General features: G+C 38.6%; 1 protein-coding gene and 1 pseudogene across 10 annotated transcripts in view; one reads left to right on the top strand and one right to left on the bottom strand.

Moving 5' to 3' along the window:
• The window catches only part of OPHN1 (oligophrenin 1), a 426,354-nt gene that overhangs the window by 291,911 nt on the left and 111,869 nt on the right, over positions 1-22,574 (top strand). The window lies entirely within an intron of this gene.
• Positions 9,850-21,876, bottom strand: LOC108589735 (akirin-1 pseudogene; annotated as a pseudogene).

Here is a 22,574-nt window from a genome sequence, read left to right as displayed (position 1 = left end):
GGGATATTATTAAATTATTAATTGGCAAACGTTTATTGGGGGCTAGTTATGAAGGCAACCTCTGTCCAGCACATATGAAAATGCTAGACCCCCAGAAGGAATGCAGGTTTTCAGCATAAACCACATTATCCAAGCAGTCTAAGCATAGTGAATCATGTTATCAGTGCTAGTAGTCACTGTCTCCTCAGCCCCATTAACAGCTGTGGATGGGCCTTTGTCATCATCAAGGTACGAGTTTCCCGAAGAAATCTGATTTTATTTTGTTGTCTCTTGGTGTCAAAAACATAAAACCATTTTTCCTCTCCTAGACAACTTCAACTCTAATGCCTTCACTACCAAGCATAGCTTCAAACTTCTAGGGAGCTTCTCTCTGTAACTAATTGGAAAGTCTCTTTTCTGACCTCCTTATCCTGTATGGAGGCTGTTGGTTTTATATTTAGTAGATAATTAAACAACAACATGTTTTTTAAAACATTTGTACTGAGGCCTGACATTGGGTAGTTTCTCCCTGCAGGTTACCTGTCAGAGATGGCGCATGACTCCAAAGAGCATTAATGCATGTTTTTGTTATCTGAAGTACCCTTGGGGCTTCCAGAATCCTCCTGAAGAGCCCATGTTTCTTTAGTAAAAGAGGTTTTCAAGTGTGAATCCAGGACAAAGGAAGTCAAATGAAAACCTTGTTCTGTTAGAGTCTTAACATAAAAGATAAGAGGCCACTAGTCATGAACTCGAATTTGTAGAAACTGAGCAATTTCAATCAGACTTGACAAAAAGATCCTTGCAAGAGAATATATACCAGTAGTAGTACCTAATTCTCATCCAGTTTTTTTAAGCTATGTAATTTCCATTTGGCCACTTATTATTTATAGATTGAATTTGATCATAGATTTTCATTAAATAAAATAAAGCACAGCCACAATTCTAGTGCTGTCCATAACCTATCCTAGTAAACCTTTCACACACACCATGTCTGAGATATTCTAAATATTGTCACAGATAATCCCAAATCACCTGTGTCAGCATCCTACAGGTTAAGTCAAACAAAAGCCGAGAATAGGAAAATGTATAAAATAATAGATGTTATTTGAGGAGTCCTATTTAGAGTGATTGCCAGATCCATATTTTTCACATAATTTTATTCCTCAATAACTGGTACTTTGTCACAAATTATCAAGCAGACATTTGATGTTATCTGAAGATTTTATTTCATAAGCTTCCACATTAGTGATGCTGTTTGCTAATAGAATATCTGTCCTTAACCAACATAATACCAGCTGTGGAAAAGGTCTTATTCCTTTTAATTAGTAATTGCATATTTGTCCCTATCTCATTATACTGTAATATTTTATTTTGAGTCTGTCTCCTATACTACACCACGTATGTGCTTTAAGACTTTGAATTATTCTTTGTATTTTACATTTATATAACACCTATGTGAGCATGCTCTTACAAGAATTTCCCAGGGTCATATGGACTGGAGTATTATCGCTTGTATCCTTTGTTAATTCCATCTAAAACATGGACTAGGCACTGTTAGGTTTCAGTTATCTGAGTAGATGTTTAATCAGAACATTTGAGAAACTATGTGGGAAAATTAAAGATAAATGATGATGGTGGGACTTGAAGCCTGTTTTCCAGGGGCCCCAGTTGTGAATATCATTTGCAGGACTGTCCAGAAACAGGGACAACTCCCTGTCGTTTGTGACTCTTCCCATCTTGGCTCTTGCTTCTCTGGTTTCTGTTTTTTTGTTTGTTTTTTTTTTTTTTTAAATCAGCATCACCATCATTTCTGCTATTAAACTGTCACCATCTTATATCTTCTCTCCCTCTTTTGGCTTTTACTTTACTGGCCATAGTGTACTTCTGGTTTCTTTTGGGCATCCTGTCTCTGACCTTTTTCTCTCTGCCTCTCTCTCTTTCACTTTCTGTGTTTTAAAATATAATTTATACTTTATTAAAATCAAACAATCCTTGCAACTCTAAAAATTGTATTTTTATGGCATCGTATAACTTCATTGTTCTTTACCAAACTTAAAGAAGATTTAAAAAGATTTGTACTATATCCTAAATATCCTGTGACTTATGAAACTTCTTAAAATAACTTAGAGTGTATATCTTGTGGCCAAGGTACTATAGACCTAGTAGGGAAGAGCCTGCCCAAGTGAACATAAACATCACATTTCACTGATTGTAAGGCACACTTTTCCACATTTTGACATCTCTTAAATTGGGATTCATCTAATGCTTCACAGTATAATTGGTGAATTTTTTCCTTAATATTACAAATGATAATGATGGGACTTATAATTAAAGGCATCTTCAATTTGAAGTAGCCAAGGTTTAAGAAAGTTTACAAAGTCTGACTGGTAACCTTCACACACGGAAGTTTTGTTTGCATGTAGTCCTCTTCTTCACTGCCCTTGAGATGGGATTTGTTCCCTTGACCTTGACCCCCTTTGTGGGCAGAGAAACTGGAGTGGCTCATTTCACCCAGATTGCAGTCTATGGATGGCTAAGTGTTAACAGCTCAGTAATGGGTCAGGGTGACAGGATCCTGCAACTGCCCTTTTTGACACCGAAGTTCTTGTTTGGTGTCCAGGAAGAATCAGATCATACAAACTATTTGAAGGGTAGTGTATGCAGAGGATTTATTGGGCGACCGAAGTGACTTTTAGCGGGATGGGGAATTGGAAAGGGGATGGTGCAGGAAGAAGGTAATCTTCCCTGAAGCCTCACTGTCTGAAGTTAGCTGCATCTATCCGTAGTCTTTAATGCTCAGCTGCGTGTATCCTGGAGGCTCAGCAGCGTGCATCCCCAACTATTTGCATCAGCTGCTTGTATTGCTCTTTTTTTTTTTTTCCTGCCAGCTGATCTGGTTTTCATGGGCACAGGATAGAGGGTGGGGCAGGCCACAAAGGCAATTATTTGTATGGAAAAATGGGGTCAGCTGTTTTCACTTATGGCTAAGGTTCCAGGCTTGAGGGTAAGGTTTAGCCAGGAGCCCAGCCCTTCAGGGTCAGCTGCTTTCACTTGTGGCTGAGGTTCCAGGCTTGAGGGTGGGGTTTAGCTGGAAGCCCAGCAGTTTTGTATCACCCTCACCAGGTTACTTCGTGCTGGCCTGCAAGTGGTTCTGGTTATTCTGGCCTCTCTTGAGTCTTTCAGTTAAATCTTTATTGCATATTTACTGTGTGGTAAGAAATGTGGTAAGTGCTAGAGAGAAAGATGAGGAGAGTCATACATGGTCTTTGCTTTTCTGATTTAGACTCTTCTAAAATAGTGTTAACCATTAGCATTATAAAATGGCCCAATCATAGTCCAGATCATTCTGTTGTTTCTGTGGTGTCAAGATTTCTTAACCTTTCTATCTTACATAAGGAAGGAGCCATTCTGGGTGATCATTTAGGACTCTGTATCCAGTAACGCTGTATGGGTATAGTAACAGTTTGGGTTGACTACTTGAAGGTGGTTTACCTCCTGCATGCCTTCGCCATTTACTTCTCAGAGGTTTTCTTCATACTGTCTGGATCCAATATGTTGCATCTGTTTTTGTCAAACTTCCCAACGAATTATATATAGCATGTCTAAATGGAGTTGCCGTAGGGTTTAGTTTCCCTCTTTACTAAGTGATTATTTGATACAGCTCCAGGGAATATTCCACTGAAAATGTGTGTCAGCTGGCACTCCCTGAAGCCTACAGTGAAGCAGTTGTTTCATTTTTTATGTTCAATTATTCTTAAGAGGTTGGTGTCTGGGTTCGAGATTTCTTAGTCCCCTACCTATTTTCTTAGCGTTCTCTGCTGGAATCCATAACCAACTCCCCGATGGACTGCAGGCAGCCACCATGCACTCTCTTGGTAGGACCTTGCCAGCAGTAAAGTTTGCATTTGTTTAGTAAATTTAATTACTTTTGTATTGGTTATAAATGTAGTTGGCACAAAATTTAAAAATTACAAAAGGTAAACAGTAAAAAGAAAGTCTACTTTACCCCTGGCTCCCAGCCACTCCATTGCCATCCCAGGAAGCAACTATAGTTACCAGTTTCTCTAACGCTAGTATTTTTTTAAATAACTTTTTATTATGTACAATCTAAAATATATATGGAAGAGGATAATATGAAGAGCCTCCTGTCCATCATCTTGCTCCAACAATTATCAACAAATAACCAATCTTGTGTTAGCCCTACTCCCATCCACTTTCTTGGATTACTTTCAAGTGGGTTTCAGATGTCATATCTAAAAGATAGTGCTTCTTTTAAAAAAAATATAGCCATATTACCATTTTCACACTAAAAAGCAAAAATAATTCCTTAATATCATTACATTTAAAATTTTTCAGTGATGTGTTTTGTTTTGTTTTACAGTTTGACTGTTTGAATCAGGATCCAAATAAGGTCCACACATTGCATTTTGTTAAGTCTCAAGCCTCTTTTAATCTATAGCTCCCCTCACTTTTGTTTTTCTTTTTATTTATTTGTGGGAATAACTGGGTTGTTTATTCTGTAGAATTTCCCTACATTCTCCTGGTTCTGTTACCAAATATAGTCTGGTGACTGTTCTTCCTATACATTGGTATTTTGATATAGAGGCTTAATCAGTTGTAGGTTTAACTTTTTGGCAAAAATATTTTAGAGGTGGTATTCAGTTTTAATTTTACAGATAAGCCAGGTAAGTTCCTGGTTACTTTTCATTTGTTTGTTTTGTTTTGTTTACAAAATAGTTTTTAAGTACATGGGCTCTATAGTCAGACTATCTGGGTTTGTATACCAGCTCCACAACATAGTAGCTGTATGACCTTGGGTAAGTCATTTCAAGCTCAATGCATTTCTCCTTATTTGTAGATTGTGGATCATAGTAGCATGTAATTAATAGTACTGTTGTGAGGAATAACCAAATTCAATGTGTGTAAAGCATTTTGAACAGTGTCTGTCTTTGAGTAGGTATTTGGTGCACATTAATTATTATGGTACAGTATTTTTATTTCTCCATTGTCTTGTATGGTATAGCCAGGGCCGCCATATTGTTCTACTCCAGGGGTTACTGTTTATCTTGCAGACTTTTGAATGATGCTTATTATGGTGCTGTACAATGAGTAGTCTGTATGGTCATATGTAGCAGCCCATATATTCATACAATATATGAACTTGTATTGTTCAGCTCTTTTATGTTTTCCATAGCACTATGATTTTATAAACAGGATTTAGTGTCCATCTCGATTTCTTGTTAGCAGACTCATGTAGTACATTGGCTCTTTGTTTCTATACCCCTCTTCCTTGAAATGTACATGTGTATGTGCCCATAGATACACATCACGTGCATTTTCAAAGTCAAAGCTAAATAATATTCCTCTTACAACCTCTCTTCCAACTGAGTGATGTGAAGATCATGTAATTTATACTGGTTTCCACTTAAAACATCTATGGAGAGTTGAGGCTATCAGCCAGATACCAACAAAGAGGCAGCGAATCAATCAGCAGCATGCTGGCGGGGGCTGTGTAGACATGCTCACCAATCTCATGTTTTTATATGATCTGTCCTTGGGATCTGGCCAAGGGTCTTGTATTTTTATCAATATGAGATAGATACTTTCAAAATTAGGACCCCATGCGGTGGCCCATGATAAACTGGACATGATTTTTGTCAAGTTTAATAGTTTCTCTGTGAACAAAATAGCTTTTTGTGTGTGTATGTCTCCTTCTTAGATCTGGCATAAGAAAGCATTTATGGAAAAGTGTACCTTTCTATACTGCACTTGAGAGGTGGTAAGCCTGTGCAAAGGGAAGAACAGAGTAGGTCATTAATAAAATGTTACTCATATCCTATCTAATTTAATAAAAATGTCAATATAACTTCTACAGATGTGACACTAGGGAATGAAAGAATACAGAATCCCAATTATTCAAGTTTTCTAATGCACAACTATTTCACTTATATACACACACGTACATACATACAGGCCCAGCTAGCCAAACAATATATAGTTACAAGAATCCTTTACAAGACGTCAGTTCCAGTCTTAGTCAAACCAGTAGCAGGTTTAGCTCATGGAATAGTTTAGATGGAATGTGCTTAGGAAGGTCTGACTTCAAAGAACCTTTAGTCAGAGCCCAAACGACTTTCTCAGCCCTCTCTGATGATTTCATTTTTCTCTTGGCTAATATATTTTATCCATCAGTGTCAGGTTGGGCCAGAAATGCTTGATTTTGAGATAGGAGTCATTTTTTTTTAGGTTTTTAGAAAAATAATTAAATGTATTATTGTTTATTATATATGGGGATAGAGATAGATATAGATTTATTAATCTATATTTTCTAAGGTCCCCATATTGTTGACTAGAGTAGGCAGATGGGCCACAAGCCCAGCATGTCTCTACTCAGGCTTATCCAGGTAAACAAATGCAAATTCAGATTCTAACATGCTCTTTATGTATGTGTTGCCAAAGCGGACACATGAAATGCTCTTCATAAGTTAGCCCCTTGTATTTCCTTTCCTTTGATTTAACTCATGTTTTTGTTGATACAGGCTCATTTAATATTACCTATAACCATTCACCTTATGAAAGATTGCTGTTATGTTTCGCCAATACAATGTAAATTGGAGAGTTGGTCCTGGCAAATGCTAACATCTTGGCCCATCCTGCCTCATATTGTGTCACTCCTCCCATATATACTTCCTCATATTCATAGTAGATATAGTATTCAAGAACTTTACATACAGCAGAAATATTTTTACACACATTTACTTGTCCATCTAATTTCTTACTCAAAATACTATAACCGGCAAATTTGTCACTGTGGTTATCACAACACAAAAACATACCACTGACACAGCACTTACTATATGCCATGGTTTATAATAAGCAGTATGTAAATTTTTGCTTATTTAAACCTCATGTCATGTTTATAAGTTAGGTTTTATTATTCCATTTTACAGATGAAGAAAATAAGACACAAAATTTAAGTAAATTTCAAAAAGTAGATCCGGAATTTGAATTTAGATATTTTGACACTAGCATCTACGATCTTAAACACTGCCATTTTTACTACTAAAATTATGACTTGTTACACTTGCCTTTGTTTCTTTGTTTTATATATGTATGTGTATATGTGTGTGTAATATATATATATATATATATATATTTTTTTTTTTTTTTTTAATCTCGGCCTATGGAACCCAACATTGCACAGTCTAGAGAACATTTTGTGCTGATGGAAATGCTCCTTATATATTCTGTCCAGTATTGGAAGGCACTAGGCACATGTGGCTATGTCCTTTTGAAATATGGCTAGTTAGAATAAGGAACTTTGTATTTAATAATATTTAATTTTAATTAAAATTTTAAATACCATATGTAGCTAGTAGTGGCCCTATTGGACAGCACAGATTTCAGAACAACACCTGACTTAGGGATGACACTCCATACATATTTGTTAAAGGAAGTAATGACTTCCAGATTTCTCCAGCTCAGATCTCTCCCTTGACCTTCAGACCCATATATGTAGTTTCTTATTTGACATCTTCACTGAATTTCTGGTAGACATTTTCACACTGTCTATTAGACAGTTACAAAGACATGTCCAAAATGAACTGTTGATTTTTCCTTCCAAGTGTATTTAAGCTTCTCCATTTCAGTTTCTTCTACTCTCTCTGACTAAAAACTTTAGTCATGTATGATTTCTGACATTAATCTATAAACAAATTCAGTAGGCTCTTATTTCAAATTACATACATAGTCTGATCACTTCTAGTCACCTCCACCAGTTTTACTAAAATTTAAACACAGCCATTTTTGTTCCATGTTATTGCAATAGACCTTTTATGTGTCTGTTTTCTCTGCTGTTCCTGTTACCCTTTTACTGTTGTCTCCACAGCAGCTACACTGTTCTGTATTCATGTGAGGTCAGAGCAGACCATTCCTTTGTTTAAAACTCACCAGTAGTTTTTCATCTCATTTAAGGTAAAAGCAAAAGTCCTTCCAATAGCCTCAAAGCCCTATGTAATAGCTCCTACCCCTCCCCCCAATACCCTGTTCCTTCTTTTGATCTCATCATTTTCAATACTCTCTTCTTTATCCCACTTTACTTTCACTGGAAATAAGGCTTCCTTATTATTTTTCTTTTCTTTTTTTTTTTTTTTTTTTTTGAGAAGGCGAGGTAAACAAATAGCTTGCAACTAACCTTGTTAACACTGTATAATGAAAATGTACAAAGAATAATGTTGCAGTTTTTGGTTAGATTTAAGTCAAAGACATTTATTAATAAGGAATCTTTGAATGTGAATATTCCAGAAATTTCTCTAAGCCATCTGATCAGAACAACTGTCTCTCAGTATTACCTTACTTTGGAAGGTATTGGCATACATTTGAATTAAACTCAGATTTTTTCAAAAGAAGTCCTAATTAAAGAAACTATTCTATATTCAAACTAAAAGGATATAAATAGAACTTTCCTTTCCAGAAACAATAAAGGAAACAAGGCATTTTGTAAAAGATGGCCCAGAACAAGTCTCAGTAAAAAATAAATGCATACTTCCACCTGCTCTAAACAGAGGCTATTTTCTGTTCCTCAGCCTTGGAAACAAGGTGATGAACAGCCTATATGCGACTTCGGGCAGGGGGTTGCCAAAAAAGAGCTCAAGCAGTTGATCGTGAATACCTCAAATGATTTTGGGAGAACCTGACCAAAGGATCCAAATTCTGTTTTTAATAACTGATACAAAGGTGAAGTGGCTCCTCTCAAGTAGTAGTGCTGCTGGGGCCTGGCCCTGGCCCAGGCGCAGCTCTGAGCTCACCTGCTATGATCCCAAGCAAACCTTGATGCTCCTGCTTCAGGATAGACCTTTTCCCTCTAGGGCTTCAGTGTCCAGGGAGCTCTGTGATTGTGTGAATGAGGTGAGTGCTGATTCTATGTGAGTATTTTAAGACTTGGAGTCAAAGTACTTTTTCTAACACACTTAGGCAGAGTTCATGTGTCAATGGCCCATCTCCAGTTTGTTCTGATTTCTCACCACACATTTGTAGGTCTAGGACAGCAGACCTTTACTATATTATCATAATCACAGCTAATGTCCTTTGCTCTATTATCATAATCACAGCTGTGATTCATATTCTGTGTCTGAAAAACAGTCCCTGTATTTAACAATAATACCTACACATAAAAACAATCCACTGTCCACTGATGCAACTTATATAGTCTCACATGTTAATGATCTTCTGTAGACCAAACAAATACTTTTTGGTTTTTGTTGGGTTTTTTTTTTTTTTTTTTTTTGAGACGGAGTCTTGCTCTGTCACCTAGGCTGGAGTGCAATGGCGCAACGTTGGCTCACTGCAACCTACACCTCCCAAGTTCAAGTGATTCTCCGTCCTCAGCCTCCATGCCCAGCTAATTTTTGTATTTTTAGTAGAGACAGGGTTTTACCATGTTGGCCAACCTGGCCTTGGACTCCTGACCTCAGGTGATCCACTGCCTCTGCCTCCCAGAGTGCTGGGATTAGAGGCATGAGCCACAGTGCCCGGCCAAGCAACTGCTTTTAACCACAATTGTCATGTATCAGACTCACAGCCAGAATCCCCAAGATAAAAAAAAAAAAAAAATTGCACAATGCAAATAATAACTTGAAATACACAAACACACACTCTCTCACACACTTCTTACAGAATTGTACTTCGGGAAACTCCATCTGTTGAGTGCCACTGAAGGCATATTTTGCTAAACTGCTGCTCCAGGTATTTTTGTTTGGAAACTCTTTCACAGTAGGGCACAGCTGTTTACTGGACCAGCGAAAAAGAAACAAAATGTGTCTGGCAATTAGAAAGTTTTAATGTCTTTCAAGTTGATGAACCTGCAGAAATGTTCGGCTGTTCTCAGGATGCAAAGGTGGAGCTGAAATGTGATATCAAACCAGTGGCAGAAAGTGTACAGCAGCCATCTCTTGAGATCAAACCTGGTACCCAGATATGCAACAAAGCTTCAGGACACATAGCTTGTTGGCTTTGTCTCATACCGCTGCATAATCTGATCATGTGTGAATTTCACAAAAGATTCATTCATATTGTTCTGCTAGTTTAGCATTGAGGATTTGCTCATACTCCTCCCAAATCTTATCTTCATAGTCTAAGACACGCTCACATGTTACTTCAATTTGTCAGAGGGTAAAGGTGGGCTTGTCCTTCTTTATCCATTAGGAACCTGGAGAGCCAGGTGCTAGCAGTGCTGAGGAGTGAGGTTGACTTTCTGAAGCACAAGCTTCACTCTGATTAAGAACAACTTCTAAATGTCTCCACCTCTGATAACGGCTAGATTCTTGTTTTGTGTTCCGAAAAATTTGCTCCGGAGTTGGAAGGCGCCTCTCGCTGCCGGGTGGGGCGGGCTGCTGCAGACTTGGTGGTGGGGTCTGCATCTGAAGCGGCGGCAGCGACGGCGGCTTGACGTCCCAGTGCCTGAGGTCCGGAGTGGGGTCGGGCAGAGGGGCGCCAAGCAGCCGCTTCGGGGGAAACTGGGACTCTCTAGCGCCTTCCAGAACTCCCTGGGCCGCTGCAGCGTCGCCCCTCTCACCAGGCCGCTGAAGGGCCAGGGACCGGGAGTGGTAAGTGCGGCGGAAGCTCCGGCTCCTCACCAGGGGCTCCAAGTCCTTTGTTTCTTTTTCTATTGAGATACAAGCCAGTCCTTTTTATTTGTGAATTCTGTATTGCTGAATTCTCCTGACATTTAAATTTGTTTGTCACCCCTGGTATATTTGTACTTGCTTGTATATTTCTTCTTTTTTGATAAAGTTAGGTTATGGCTTGTCTTTGTTAATTTTTTCAGAAAATTGTGATTTTGATTTAGCATTAGATCTGTTTTTCTATTCTCTACCTCATTAATTTCTGCTCTTATGTTACTATTTTCCTTTTCATTTACTGTGTTGTTTCTTTTGCCTTTTTAGCTAAGAATGTAAATTTACTTTTAATTCTTTTATTGATGAACGTGTTTAAGTTAGTGAATTTTCCTCTAATCACCTCATTAAATTTACCCCATAGATTTTGATATGCAGTGTTTTCATGATCATGTTTTAAAAACATTCTGTGATTATAATTTGTATTTCTTTCTTTAAAGAATTATTTAAGAGAAAGCTTAAAATTTCCCGTGTGGAATGGACTTAAAAAGTGATTTCTAGCTTTATCACATTATTATTAGATAATGTTTATAACATGTCAACTTTATGGAACTTACTGATACTTTTTTTTTGTAATTTAATATATGATCACTTTTTGTTAGTGTTTCATGTGAAATTGAGAAGTGCAGTCTCTATTACCAGGACATAAAATTTGATATATTATCTGTAAGATTGTTATTTAGGTCTTCCACATCTTTACTTACTATTTATCCACTTGATTTGTTGTTTAATGAAAATTATGTCTTAAAGTTTCTTATTTTTAGTGTTCTTTTATATACCTCTCCTTGCATCTCCTGTATTTTTGCTTTATAAAGGTGGTGGCTGTATTACTTGATGCACAGCTATTTAAAAATTGCCATATCTTTATTTGGACAATGGTTTTTAGCATTTAAACTGTTCTTTGCGGCCAGGCATGGTGGCTCATGCCTGCAATCCCAGCACTTTGGGAGGCCGAGGCAGGTGGATCCCTTGAGGCCAGGAGTTCAAGACTAGCCTGGCATACATGCCAAAACCCCGTCTCTACTAAAAATACAAAAATAAGCCAGGTGTCATGGCATGTGCCTGTAGTGCAACTTGAGAAGGCTAAGGCAGGAGAATTGCTTGAACCTTGGAAGTGGGAGGTTGTAGTGAGCTGAGATTGCACCACTAAACTCCAGCCCGGGCCACAGAGCAAAACTTCCTCTCAAATAAATAAATAAATAAAATAAAGTGTTCTTTGTTTTATTTAATGCTTTTTGGCTTGAAATCTATGTTGTCTGATATTGATTCTATTTGCCTGGTAGACCTTTGACCATCCCTGAATTTTCCTCTTTTGCTTCACATTTCTTTAACCACCCAGTCTTCACAGGGTATCTCTCCCTTATTTTTGCCACCTTGACTCTTACAAATGATACCTTTCAATGTCTGCCTTTTGAAGACTGCATAGAAAACTTTTCCCCAATGCTCTTATCTACCCCAGTTTTGTCATTATTTTTATGCTTTGTGTGGACTTTGTCTTTCTGGTTGTGAATTCAGATTAATCTTAGGCTACCAGCCCCTTCTTTTCTCATTAACACACTCATTTCAGCATTGTCCTTGCTCCCTGGAAAGACCTATAGAGGTAATATGCGTCATAACTTTCTGGGATTTCTTGTTTTTTTTCCTACTTTCTATTTAATATCTAAGTCTTTTATTATGTGGGTGTTTTGTTTCTTTTTGTTACATGAAGGCTATATGTTTTTCTGGTGGCTCTATGTTGTTTTGTGGAGGATGTGTTTGGAAATTTTGATTTACATAGTCAACAATTGTCTTAATGTTTTCTATATAGATAAAAATACTTTGTAAATATTTTAATGGCTATATGATATTATGATACAAAAATATACCATAATCTTTTCAATAATTTTTCTCTTTAGCATGCTAGTTTTTTTCTTTTATATAATGACATATTTGTGCCTAAGTTGATCCCGATACATACTTTGGGTAGACTTGCTAAAATATAAATTTTGCCTCAAGGTTATAAATATTATTAATAATCTTGATATAGTTTGAATACAGGGAGAATCAATGGGTGTATGGGTTTATTTTAACCTGCTAACTAGGGTAGCCTCCACCCTTTTTTCAGGTAGCACCTTTTTCTTTACATATATATTAGAAGCCTGGCCTAAAATTGCTAGTAGGTACCAGTATGGCTATTTCTGGTGGTTACAGCCAGCATCTCTATTGAGTAACAAAACCGTGTGCCAATATTAGTTATTAAGGTTTTGGAAATCTTCCACCTCCACGGATTATAACATTTGTTGTTCAGTGGTTGGATTTTTTTTTACTTAGTACACACACTTGTCTTATAAACAGCAATAACGAAAGAACAAGTGGCCTTTCCTTTATTCTGGCATCCCTGGGTTTTATAATTGAAGATGAGGGGTGATGATTAAGAGTCTGAAATTAATCAATCTTCGCATTAGTCATTACTGCCTTCGTGGCTTATGTCAGAGCGTTATGGGCTTATTTCTGCCCACACTTTCTATTAGTCACTTGTTTTTCCTCTCACTTGATCTGTTTTATCAACTGCAATTAATCAGAGCTGGGCTTACTATTCATGCAACTAGATTTTTTCACAGTAATATTATATTATCTACCATTTCCTGAATTAACTGGGTCACTCTGACATGATCTATGTACTTTTGGTGAGCTATTGTAACTTTCTATAGTTGTTTTGTCTCTGAATTTAAAAATAGCATTGTGTTTTTATTTGAGTGTGGTGGTTAGAATCTTTACCAATATATTTACTTTGATTATTTTTACTTCCAATCTTATTATCCATCACATTACGTGGTAGATGACTTAGCAATATTTAGACAGCAATTCTACAAACCAGCCTCATCCTAGAATCACCTTTGAGACATTATGGTTTTTTTTAAATACGAATTACCAGTCCTCAGCGTGGACCCAATGAATTAATCTCTTGCATTGGGATCAAGGAATCTGCATTTTAAACATCTCCCCAAGTGACTCTCATGCAATTTGGTACCTGGCTGTAGACTCAGTTTTGAGATACAAAGTTTAATGCATACCCTACCAAATCATGACCCCAGTACAGCTCTTAAGTGGTCATCTCTGTGCTAGTTTTTAGAGCTTGTCACCCTTGCTCTAGATACATGGCATGCTCCAGGGTGCATTCAAAGCTTTATTTTCTCCATATGTTTAGAAAGTCATTCCTTAACCCAAGAACCTATTAAAATACACTTCTGTTTTCTTTGTATTGTTTAGTCATTGTATTTTACATTTTATCTCCTCCATGCACTTGAAATTGAATGTGTTGTTTGCTTGTGAAATAGAGATCTTATTTTTTTCCCAAATAGCTAATTGTCTATGTTCCATTTTTTTTAAAACAATTCTTCTTTTTTCCCCACCAATTTAAAATGCTGCTTTTACTGTATATTAAGTTCTTATATTTACACGATGGTCTTATTCTGAGAGCTTTCATTTTTTTCCACTGGCCTAACTATTCTACTATAATACTACTATGACCATGCCACATTATTAATCATTTTCCTTTTGAGTAGCAAAACTTTCCAAAGTTATTCTGTTTAAAAAATGTTTCATTTGTTTTGCTACTTTATTATTCCATGTAGACTTTACATTATTTTATCACATTCCAGAAAATTGGCTAGTTGACATTTTGATTACAATTATACTTAATCTATTAATTAATTGGAATCAAGTTGACAACTTGTAATATTTAGTCTTTCTATCCAGGATAACAAAATTTTGTTTTTCATTTATACAAGTTTTTTTTTGTGTGTAATACTTTTCTTTAGGTAAGTCCTGCATATTTATTTATATTAATTCTGAGACTTAAATAAATCTCTCTCCTCTCTTGCTCTCTCATGCGCGCGTGCACACAGACACACACACACACAGTGCCATTTTTTCTGTTACAATTTTGAAGTGGCTATTACTAGTATATAGGATGCTTATGACTTTTATATCTTTATTCACTGACCAGAAATTTTAACAAGCTTTCTTATTAATGTTAAAAATGTATCAATAGGGCTAAGCATGGTGGCTCATGCTTGTAATTCTAGCACTTTGTAAAGCCAATGCAGGTGGAGTTCTAGACCAGCCTGGGAAACATAATGCGACCCCATCTCTACAAAAATAAAAAATAGAAAAATTGCCGGGCATGGTGGTGCAGCCTATAGTCCTAGCTAATTGGGAGGCAGAGGAGGAGGGGTCCCTTGAGCCCAGGAGTTTGAGGCTGCAGTGAAAGCACTGTAGCCTGGGTGACAGAATGAGACCCTTTCTACAAAGAAAAAAAAAGTATCAGTAGTTTATCTTGCATTTTTTTTTTTTTTTAAATTTTTTATTGGATTATAGGTTTTGGGGTACATGAGCAGAGCATGCAAGACAGTTGCGTAGGTACACACATGGCAGTGTGCTTTGCTTTTCTTCTCCCCTTCACCCACATTTGGCATTTCTCCCCAGGCTATCCCTCCCCACCTCCCCCTCCCACTGGCCCTCCCCTTTTCCCCCCAATAGACCCCAGTGTTTAGTACTCCCCTCCCTGTGTCCATGTGTTCTCATTTTTCATCACCCACCTATGAGTGAGAAGATGCGGTGTTTCATTTTCTGTTCTTGTGTCAGTTTGCTGAGGATGATGTTTTCCAGATTCATCCATGTCCCTACAAACGACACGAACTCATCATTTCTGATTGCTGCATAATATTCCATGGTGTATATGTGCCACATTTTTCCAATCCAGTCTATTATCAATGGGCATTTTGGTTGATTCCAGGTCTTTGCTATTGTAAACAGTGCTGCAATGAACATTCGTGTACATGTGTCCTTATAGTAGAACGATTTATAGTCTTTTGGATATATACCCAGTAATGGGATTGCTGGGTCAAATGGAATTTCTATTTCTAAGGCCTTGAGGAATCGCCACACTGTCTTCCACAATGGTTGAACTAATTTACACTCCCACCAACAGTGTAAAAGTGTTCCTTTTTCTCCACATCCTCTCCAGCATCTGTTGTCTCCAGATTTTTCAATGATCGCCATTCTAACTGGCGTGAGATGGTATCTCAATGTGGTTTTGATTTGCATCTCTCTGATGACCAGTGACGATGAGCATTTTTTCATATGATTGTTGGCCTCATATATGTCTTCTTTCGTAAAGTATCTGTTCATATCCTTTGCCCACTTTTGAATGGGCTTGTTTGTTTTTTTCTTGTAAATCTGCTTGAGTTCTTTGTAAATTCTGGATATCAGCCCTTTGTCAGATGGGTAGACTGCGAAAATTTTTTCCCATTCTGTTGGTTGCCGATCCACTCTAGTGACTGTTTCTTTTGCCGTGCAGAAGCTGTGGAGTTTGATTAGGTCCCATTTGTCTATTTTGGCTTTTGTTGCCAATGCTCTTGGTGTTTTGTTCATGAAGTCCTTGCCTACTCCTATGTCCTGGATAGTTTTGCCTAGATTTCCTTCTAGGGTTTTTATGGTGCCAGGTCTTATGTTTAAGTCTTTAATCCATCTGGAGTTAATTTTAGTGTAAGGTGTCAGGAAGGGGTCCAGTTTCTGCTTTCTGCACATGGCTAGCCAGTTTTCCCAACACCATTTGTTAAACATGGAATCCTTGCCCCATTGCTTGTTTTTGTCAGGTTTATCAAAGATTGTATAGTTGTATGTATGTTGTGTTGCCTCCGGTGCCTCTGTTTTGTTCCATTGGTCTATATCTCTGTTTTGGTACCAGTACCATGCTGTTTTGATGACTGTAGCCTTGTAGTATAGTTTGAAATCCGGTAGTGTGATGCCCCCCGCTGTGTTCTTTTTGCTTAGAATTGACTTGGCTATGCGGGCTCTCTTTTGGTTCCATATGAAGTTCATGGTGGTATTTTCCAGTTCTGTGAAGAAAGTCAATGGTAGCTTGATGGGGATAGCGTTGATTCTGTAAATTACTTTGGGCAGTATAGCCATTTTCACGATATTAATTCTTCCTAACCATGAACATGGAATGTTTCTCCATCTGTTTGTGTCCTCTCTGATTTCGTTGAGCAGTGGTTTGTAGTTCTCCTTGAAGAGGTCCCTTACGTTCCTTGTGAGTTGTATTCCAAGGTATTTTATTCTTTTTGTAGCAATTGCGAATGGCAGTTCGCTCTTGATTTGGCTTTCTTTAAGTCTGTTATTGGTGTAGACGAATGCTTGTGATTTTTGCACATTGATTTTATATCCTGAGATTTTGCTGAAGTTGTTTATCAGTTTCAGGAGTTTTTGGGCTGATGCGATGGGGTCTTCTAGGTATACTATCATGTCGTCTGCAAATAGAGACAATTTGGCTTCCACCTTTCCTATTTGAATACCCTTTATTTCTTTTTCTTGCCTGATTGCTCTGGCTAGAACTTCCAGTACTATATTGAATAGGAGTGGTGAGAGAGGGCATCCTTGTCTAGTACCACATTTCAAAGGGAATGCTTCCAGTTTTTGCCCATTCAGTATGATATTGGCTGTTGGTTTGTCATAAATAGCTTTTATTACTTTGAGATACGTTCCATCGATACCGAGTTTATTGAGGGTTTTTAGCATAAAGGGCTGTTGAATTTTGTCAAATGCCTTCTCTGCGTCAATTGAGATAATCATGTGGTTTTTGTTTTTGGTTCTGTTTATGTGGTGAATTACGTTGATAGACTTGCGTATGTTGAACCAGCCTTGCATCCCCGGGATGAATCCTACTTGATCATGATGAATAAGTTTTTTGATTTGCTGTTGCAATCGGCTTGCCAATATTTTATTGAAGATTTTTGCATCTATGTTCATCATGGATATTGGCCTGAAGTTTTCTTTTCTCGTTGGGTCTCTGCCGGGTTTTGGTATAAGGATGATGTTGGTCTCATAAAATGATTTGGGAAGGATTCCCTCTTTTTGGATTGTTTGAAATAGTTTTAGAAGGAATGGTACCAGCTCCTCCTTGTGTGTCTGGTAGAATTTGGCTGCGAACCCATCTGGACCCGGGCTTTTTTTGTGAGGTAGGCTCTTAATTGCTGCCTCAACTTCAGACCTTGTTATTGGTCTATTCATAGTTTCAGCTTCCTCCTGGTTTAGGCTTGGGAGGACACAGGAGTCCAGGAATTTATCCATTTCTTCCAGGTTTACTAGTTTATGTGCATAGAGTTGTTTGTAATATTCTCTGATGATGGTTTGAATTTCTGTGGAATCTGTGGTGATTTCCCCTTTATCATTTTTTATTGCATCTATTTGGTTGTTCTCTCTTTTATTTTTAATCAATCTGGCTAGTGGTCTGTCTATTTTGTTGATCTTTTCAAAAAACCAGCTCTTGGATTTATTGATTTTTTGAAGGGTTTTTCTTGTCTCAATCTCCTTCAGCTCAGCTCTGATCTTAGTAATTTCTTGTCTTCTGCTGGGTTTTGAGTTTTTTTGATCTTGCTCCTCTAGCTCTTTCAATTTTGACGATAGGGTGTCAATTTTGGATCTCTCCATTCTCCTCATATGGGCACTTATTGCTATATACTTTCCTCTAGAGACTGCTTTAAATGTGTCCCAGAGGTTCTGGCACGTTGTGTCTTCATTCTCATTGGTTTCGAAGAACTTCTTTATTTCTGCCTTCATTTCGTTGTTTACCCAGTCAACATTCAAGAGCCAGTTGTTCAGTTTCCATGAAGCTGTGCGGTTCTGGGTCGGTTTCTGAATTCTGAGTTCTAACTTGATTGCACTATGGTCTGAGAGGCTGTTTGTTATGATTTCAGTTGTTTTGCATTTGTTGAGCAGTGCTTTACTTCCAATTATGTGGTCAATTTTAGAGTAGGTGTGATGTGGTGCTGAGAAGAATGTGTATTCTGTGGATTTGGGGTGGAGAGTTCTGTAAATGTCCACCAGGTTTGCTTGCTCCAGGTCTGAGTTCAAGCCCTGGGTATCCTTGTTGATTTTCTGTCTGGTTGATCTGTCTAGTATTGACAGTGGAGTGTTAAAGTCTCCCACTATTATTGTGTGGGAGTCTAAGTCCTTCTGTAAGTCATTAAGAACTTGCCATATGTATCTGGGTGCTCCTGTGTTGGGTCCATATATGTTTAGGATCGTTAGCTCTTCTTGTTGTATCGATCCTTTTACCATTATGTAATGGCCTTCTTTGTCTCTTTTGATCTTTGTTGCTTTAAAGTCTATTTTATCAGAGATGAGAATTGCAACTCCTGCTTTTTTTTGCTTTCCATTAGCTTGGTAAATCTTCCTCCATCCCTTTATTTTGAGCCTTTGTGTATCCTTGCACGTGAGATGGGTTTCCTGGATACAGCACACTGATGGGTTTTGGATTTTTATCCAATTTGCCAGTCTGTGTCTTTTGATTGGTGCATTTAGTCCATTTACATTTAGGGTTAATATTGTTATGTGTGAATTTGATACTGCCATTTTGATGCTAAGTGGCTGTTTTGCCTGTTAGTTGTTGTAGATTCTTCATTATGTTGAAGCTCTTTAGCATTCAGTGTGATTTTGGAATGGCTGGTACTGATTGATCCTTTCTATGTGTAGTGCCTCTTTTAGGAGCTCTTGTAAAGCAGGCCTGGTGGTGACAAAATCTCTGAGTACTTGCTTGTTCGCAAAGGATTTTATTCTTCCTTCACTTCTGAAGCTCAGTTTGGCTGGATATGAAATTCTGGGTTGAAAGTTCTTTTCTTTAAGAATGTTGAATATTGGCCCCCACTCTCTTCTGGCTTGTAGTGTTTCTGCTGAGAGATCTGCTGTGAGTCTGATGGGCTTCCCTTCGTGGGTGACCCGACCTTTCTCTCTGGCTGCCCTTAGTATTCTCTCCTTTATTTCAACCCTGTTGAATCTGACGATTATGTGCCTTGAGGTTGCTCTTCTTGCGGAATATCTTTGTGGTGTTCTCTGTATTTCCTGCAATTGAGTGTTGGCTTGTCTTGCTAGGTGGGGGAAATTTTCCTGGATGATGTCCTGAAGAGTATTTTCCAGCTGGGATTCATTCTCTTCGTCCCCTTCTGGTACACCTATCAAACGCAGGTTAGGTCTTTTCACATAGTCCCACATTTCTTGGAGACTTTGTTCATTCCTTTTTGCGCTTTTTTCTCTGATCTTGGTTTCTCGTTTTATTTCATTGAGTTGGTCTTCGACTGCAGATATTCTTTCTTCTGCTTGGTCAATTCGGCTATTGAAACTTGCGTTTGCTTCACGAAGTTCTCGTATTGTGTTTTTCAGCTCCTTTAATTCATTCATATTCCTCTCTAAGGTATCCATTCTTGTTATCATTTCCTCGAATCTTTTTTCAAATCTTTTTTCAAGGTTCTTAGTTTCTTTGCATTGATTTAATACATGATCTTTTAGCTCACAAAAGTTTCTCATTATTCATCTTCTGAAGTCTAATTCCGTCATTTCGTCACAGTCATTCTCCGTCCAGCTTTGTTCTCTTGCTGGTGAGGAGTTTTGGTCCTTTCTAGGAGGCGATGTGTTCTGGTTTCGGGTGTTTTCCTCCTTTTTGCGCTGGTTTCTTCCCATCTTTGTGGATTTGTCCGCTGGTCGTCTGCGTAGTTGCTGACTTTTCGTTTGGGTCTCTGAGTGGACACCCAGAATGTTGATGATGAAGTATTTCTGTTGCTTGGTTTTCCTTCTACCAGTCTAGCCCCTTCGCTGTACGACTGTTGAGGTCCGCTCCAGACCCTGCTTGTCTGGGGTGTACCTCTAGTAGCCGTGGCACAGCGAGGGATGCTACCAGTTTCTTTTTCTGCTCTCTTTGTCCCAGGATGATGCCTGCCTAATGACAGTCTTTTGGATATAGAGGGGTCAGGGAGCTGCTTGAGGAGACAGTTTGTACTTTATAGGGGTTTAATTGCTGAGCTGTGCACTCTGTTGTTCATTCAGGGCTGTTAGGCTGCTATGTTTGATTCTGCTGCAACACAGCTCATTAAACAACCCTTTTTTTTTCTCAAATGCTCTGTGTTGAGGGGTTTGGGCTTTATTTTTGGATATCCGATCAGGTGTCCTGCCCAGCTCAAAGGCAGACTAGCCACTGTTTGGCTTCCGAGGCTCCGCCCTGCTGTTGTGTGATTCGCGCTGTTCCTGCCGGCTCTGCTGTGGTCTCCGCCACGCCCTGCGGCGGAGTCTCTTCGTTGTAGCGTGTTGCCTCAGCAACGGTAGGCTGTGTCAGCAGTGGGCGTGTATCTCAGTAGGGACGGGTTGCCTCGGCAACCGCTGGCTGCGTCAGCAGTGGGCGTGTATCTCAGTTGGGGCGGGTTGCCTCGGCAACGGCTGGCTGCCTCAGCAGTGGGCGTGTATATCAGTTGGGGCAGGTTGCCTCCGTAGTGGTGGATGCCCCTCCCCCACAGAGCGTCTCGGACCGTCTGCCCGGGATAGTTTGAAATCGCGGTTTTGTTCGTCCCACTGGGTATCCCAAGCGATCTGTCCCTGCAATCCCCTGGGCTGGGCTACTGTGCAAGTCTCGTTCAGTCTCAAGTCCAGCCCTCTCAAGTCTCAGGTTGCCGGTTCAAGAAGGCACCCGGAGAAGCGCGCCCTGTGGGGATTGCTGGGTAGGGCCGGCCGCCGCCGCCCCGGCTGCCGGCTTCGCCAGGCAGACCTACTGCCTGGCGTCCCGTGTCTTTTTATACTTGGGAGTTTCCCCGTTCTGTGGGCAACAAAGATCAGTCTGGAAATGCAGCACTGACTCACCGTTTGCGAATTCAACGCGGGCTCCAATCCTGGGTTGTTCTCACAGCGCCATCTTGAGTCCCCTCTATCTATCTTGCATTTTTAAGTTAGACAGTTATATGCTAGGTAAATAATAATTATTCTATCTCCTTTCCAATAGGTTTAACTTTTCTGTTTTTGTTTCTTTTTAAAATTAAATTGAGAATCCAGTGCCTCACCACCTTTGCTGTTCATTAAACTCAGTGAAGAGTTTTAAAAAGTATCAGGATTCATCTGAATCACAGATTCTGGTTTACATGATGTAGGTGGAACCTGGGTATTGTTCTTTTTAAAAGCTTCTCAGATGTTTCTAGAAGCTATGTTTAAGAGTCATTGTTCTAGACACTGACCAAATGATAAGTAGTACTAGTGATAGCAGACATCCTTTTTTGGCTTCTGATCATAAGCTTCTTGTATTGCACCATTAACAGTGATATGAGCTGATCATTAAGATTGACTCAGTGGTGTGTTGGAGGCAGCTCATACCAGCTCCAAAGGTGTAACTGTAGACATCTTTTCCCAACTTCACATTCATTGACATGTTGATCAGTTCAAATCAGCCATGGTTGAACTATTCACATCATTGAAATTGACAAATGCTAAAATCAGTGCTCCCCACTTTCTCTGTTGACCTGTTATTTACCAGCACATTATAGTAGATCTTTATTAGCTTAAAGAAGTATTCTTAAAAAAAAAGTATTTCTTTATTATTAGGCTAAGAATAATTTTTGTCCTTCATTATCATTTGTATTTCATTGCACCCACCTTTTAATCACATTGTCATCGTACATCAACAAAGTTCTAAAACCTTGTGTTTCTCACTGTAAATGCTTTTTTCCAGGAGGATTCCTGTATTCTGATTCTTCAAAGAGTTTTCCTTCTATTGAACTACATTGACTTTTCCTAAACCTAATACTCTTTTTATGGAGGAGCCTTTTTTCTTCTTCATCCTTTCTCCTACCCTTCCTGTCCTCTGATACTCACCAATCTACTGTGTCTTCATGAGATCCACAGACCTAAGAACTTTTTTATTTTGTTATTTTGATTGGTTTATAGACAAGCAGGAGTCAAATTTGACTTTGTAAGATATCAGTGTGAGTTCTTGCATGAAAATTTCACATACAAATGAGTAAAAAAGTTAAAAGTTCTTCCAATAATCACTGCTGTGGTGAGCCACGGATTCAGAGGGTAGGGTATTTGGGTGGAAAAGAGTGGTTCACAGTGACCAACCTAGAGGAA

Source organism: Callithrix jacchus, chromosome X (genome assembly GCF_049354715.1).
Source record: "Callithrix jacchus isolate 240 chromosome X, calJac240_pri, whole genome shotgun sequence".
In the NCBI taxonomy this organism is placed as follows: domain Eukaryota; kingdom Metazoa; phylum Chordata; class Mammalia; order Primates; family Cebidae; genus Callithrix; species Callithrix jacchus.
This window is presented reverse-complemented; position numbering and strand designations above follow the sequence as displayed.